Source organism: Tupaia chinensis, unplaced genomic scaffold (genome assembly GCF_000334495.1).
Source record: "Tupaia chinensis unplaced genomic scaffold, TupChi_1.0 Scaffold000674_2, whole genome shotgun sequence".
Taxonomy (NCBI): domain Eukaryota; kingdom Metazoa; phylum Chordata; class Mammalia; order Scandentia; family Tupaiidae; genus Tupaia; species Tupaia belangeri.
The window spans coordinates 1950252-1955163 of record NW_006160198.1 but is presented as its reverse complement, the minus strand read 5'-3'; positions in this window follow the sequence as shown (position 1 = coordinate 1955163).

Here is a 4912-nt window from a genome sequence, read left to right as displayed (position 1 = left end):
CTGTGCCCATAAAAAAAATAAAAAAAAAAAAAAAAAGAAGAAGAAACTTAGCATCACTCAAAATTAGAGGTGTGGAAATTAAACCTACATTAAGATGTCATTTTCACTTCTCACAATGGCAAAAAATGCAAACTTTGTTGACACACTTTCGACAAAAGTATAAATAAATAGGCATTCGTAACATTTTTGCTGTAAGTATAAATTAGCACACTTTGTGGAAAGGGCAACTTAACAAAAATACCCACATCACAAATATATATTCTCTAGGCCCTAGCAGATTTCATTGCTAAGACCATATCATATAGATATTCTACCCACATGTGATGTATGGAGAATGTTATTAGCTGCCGAATTCCTAGTAATAGTACAAAACTGCAAATGATCATAGAGATCTCCAAGACAAATTATTTGAAAGTAAAAACACAATAGCAAAGTATGGAACAGTGTGCGTAATATACGACTTTATAGCTATAGCAAAAGAGAAGAGTATATCTTCATTTTTGCTTTATCAACATGAAATTTAGAAGGGTACTCAACAAAATAATAACACTGGTCAGTGGAAATGGATGAGAGCAGGCAGATGGTAAAAAGCAAATATTTTACTGTATTCTTATTTTGGTGGGGGTGGGTGGGGGTGGTACTGGTTCTCAGCACAGGAACAGTAACAGAATTTGAGACCCAATAGAGGACCTGACCCCAAGATAAAAGCTCTGCTGAATCCCAACTTTTCTTCAAGACCTCGGCCACTTTTAGCATGAGAGCAGATGTCCAACAGCCGGCAAATGAATCAGTGTTGCTTGTTTCCAAGCAAGATGAATTTAACTAATATTTAAATAATTTAAAAGACAAACAGTTCTTAGTCCTTCTGAGCCCTTTTCTTCCTGCTTCTTCCAGTATCCATGCATTAACTCATAATTATGAGACCCTACTACATGTGAGGCACTATGCAAGTGGACAGCTTAGAAGCGCCCCAAAACACAGCATCTTGAATGACACACATTACAGGGTCAAGACTTAACCCTGGGGCTGATTCATTCCTTGTTGTGACTCCAAAAAGGTGAAATTTATCCGCTCACAGCTTAAGGATGAAAGGAGGGCATAAATAACCCCACCTACAAAGCTAGAAAAAAATCAAAGAAGAAAACAAGAGATTGTTGAGCCTCACAAAGTGATAAATACTTCTTGGGTCTTTTTGTCTCTAAAACAAAAGCAAACAAACAAACAAGCAAACAAAATTGCCAAAGGGCAGTAACCAGCAGATGGCATAATGGTTACATAGCTGGACTCCCATGTACTCAACCAGGGTCTGAGTCCTGCACCCAGCGACTTGAAACTCAAGCTGGGCGCGTGTCCGTATGTGCCCAAAATTCCGAAAGGAGAATGGAGGAGAAGGGATTGTAGTGGCCATGCCACCCAGGGGTGATTTCTCACTTTGTCTCTCCAGTGAGCACATGTGCCCTATAGCAAAAATCTCTCTAAAAATAGGGACAAGCAGTTGGCATAGTGGCTATGTCGTTGTACTCCCATGTAGTCAACGGTGGTTCGAGTCCCAGACCTGGTGGCTTAAACTCACACTGGGCACATGTGTATATGTGCCCAAGATCCCATGAGGAGAATGAAGAAGGGATTGCACCGTAGCCATCTCCCCCTTGGTGGGGGGAGGTGATTTCTCGCTGTCTCTCTGTCTCTCTCTTTCTGGTGAGCACATGCACCCTGTACAAAAACCTCTCCAAAAAAAATATATCTCTGAAAATAAAATAAAATAAAATAAAAATTGCCAGAGGATACATGCACTCAAAGGAGAGAGATGGACAGGGGTGAGAAATCAGCCCACCATGGGGGATGGTTACATTGCAATCCCTAAATAAAATAAAATAAAATAAAAATTGCCAGAGGATACATGCACTCAAAGGAGAGAGATGGACAGGGGTGAGAAATCAGCCCACCATGGGGAATGGTTACATTGCAATCCCTTCTGCATTTCTACCTCCTTTTAAGAGTCTGGGCATGCACGCACAATCACCCATGTGTTTCGCGAGTCCAGAACTTGAATCGTGTAGCTGGGCTTGTGGAATCCAGCCACCATAACCAACCAGGGGCTGGCCCTAAAAAGTGTTTTTCTATGTGCACACGTGCATATACACCACTGACGGTCCTGCAACTGGGCAGTCATTTTCACTCTCTGACTTTCCTTATCTAGTCCCTAAAAAAATGAGGGAGTTTGAGTTAGATCAGTGTTTCTCAAACTTTTTTCATCCCTAAGGAGCTTTTTAGGCTCTTTTTCCCTAATTATCCTCATTATAAAGTGTTAATACCACAGTTTTCCTGTATACGTGTATGTACTGCATGTGTATCTGTACTTTATATACATACACAGTATTTTTGCCCCCCAAACATCAGTATTTGCGCCAAATGAAAATCATTAAATTGTATCAAAAGGAAGGATCCAGTTCCTTCCTTGAAACCAAGATATAGTATTATAGGGGAAATGCATAAACTTAGGTACAAGATACATGGTTTGAGTCCAAGTCCTGTTCTACCACTTGCTTACACATGACCTGGACTAAGCTAATTAAATAACTCTTCAGACCCTAAGTGTCTTCATGTGTAAAACAGGTGCAATGATACTTCTCAGTGTGTTCTTCAACATCAACTGAGGCAAAGTGGGTAAGGCTCTTAGCACTGGACCTAGCACACTGCCAACAATCAGTAGTTAACACTTTTTCATTTGCTTAATTTAAAGCACATTTATAACTTACATCTGTAAATCTAAAAAATGAAACAGGCTCACACTAGCATGGGTAATATAACCAATGACTTGATAACCCATAATGTGCTTTTATTTGTCCTTCTAATGTAGCCTCAAAGGTTGACTCTTCTCAGCACTTCAATATTTTAGCCACTTCTCTTTTTCTTTTCTTTTTTTTTTTTTTTTTTTTGGTGGAGGTTTCTGCCTTAGGGCCTGTGCACTAGCCAGAGATAAAGAGAAAGATAATGAGAAGTAAAGTAAGAATCCTGTGCACTAGCCAGAGATAGAGAAAGAGAAAGATAATGAGAAGTAAAGTAAGAAATGTAAGAAATCACTCCTCGGAGGAATGACCATCTCACAATCCCTTCTCCTCCATTCTCTTCTCAGAATCTTGGGCATGCACACACACATGCACAGCATGAGTTTCAAGCCACCAAGTGAACTCAAACCACTGTTGACTACATGGAAGTCCATTGATGTAACCATTATGCAAGCCATCTACTGGTCCCCATTTACTCTTTAATACAACAACCTACTGTCTTTGAAACTTTCCCAGCTGCACAATATATAAATTTCCTCCTCCTTTCAACTCCCGTATTGTACTCTATTTACAACTCCATAAAGCAGATGTAATAGCCTGCTTTATGATTTATGTAGGTTTTAAGTACCTTAATCATAGGAACTCTGTTTTATTTTGTCTATGCTACACACGTGCACACATTCCAAATACACACATATGCAAAGTTGATATAATAAATTTTCAATAAACATTGGATCAAGGAATTAATGCTGCAAAATCAAATCCCAAAGATCAAAAGTAACATTAGCACATAAAAACAAGAGGAAAAGGTAGTCTCAATTAAAATCTGTATTAACCTAAAAACCTAGAAAAACAACTAAAATATAGAAAGAATCGAGTTTGTATCCATTATTTATCCCTAAAAATCCCAAATATGACTCCCAAGTAAAAGATCATTTTCTTATATTGTGAAGTTTATTTTTTTTTAACAGTCTTTCTGGTAATAGTCAATTCTTCAGACATAAAGTTTTTGTTTTTTTTTTTTACAATAAATTCCTTTATTATACATGCAGACATACATCCTTTTGGTTATAGTTCTCTGCAGAAAGACATAAAGTTTTTTAAAGAGGCTATTTTGGAGAATCTTAGCCCACTCCTATACACATCGAACTTGAGTTTTAAGTGTGCAGAGTGTCTGTGTAACAACCAGAACAGTTTCCTGGTTCTCCTTATCTATTGATGGTCTTTCTTTGTCATGCTCTTTCCTCAGCTGGGGAAATTCTGCAAAAAAAGAAAAAAAAGAAACACATACGTCAAATGTAATATCAGAAAGCAAAGAGAAGCCAGAGAGAGCGACTATGTGAAGCATTTGTTTTTTAGACCCTATGATGTTTTAAGCTTATACCTAATGCGTTTTACACATGCTGAATAACCAGGCTAATTAAAAAGCCCATACAGCTCTTGTTAAAATCTGTTCAAATTTTTTGGAGCACCTGTTATAACAGAATGCCCACAGACTTGATAGTTTAGAGCCAAGACACCTGCTACCTTATGTCTCACAGTATGTTCAGTTTTATACTGTTAGCAAAAAAATAAACACTTTTTGACATTTAGCAATCTTATACAAGTGATGTGAAATTATCAGGAAGGAGTGATAGTTTAACCCTTCCTGTGCTGCTCTGGGAACCACACCCTTTCTTCTCCAGGAAGAAATGGATTTCTGACATTGTCCCGTGAAGCTACATGTGGCCTCCTTAATCTTACCTAACCACGTAAGGTTTACTAAAGAGTCCAGATGACTACTTGGAAATTGAGAGAAAAGAATTTTCTAGTTTAAGTAAGTTCTCTGTGAGTTTACTTAGATACGTGCAGTTAAATGATGGCCAGTTTACAAGATGGCCTTTTGGTGAGCCCTTTAATAAAGCACATCACTGTTTTGCCTTTGTCAATTCTTTATAAAATTCCAAGATCGGTTTGGTATGATTATTCCTGGTGATGTTTTTACCAGAACTTCACTTGAAAATGCACTTACTTTTGAAAGAGAAATATTATAACTTCATCCAGTTAGGAAATTTTCAAAGCCCAGACACATACATAGAAACATTTGAATATCTGTCTTACATTCAATTTTATAGTTGATAAGC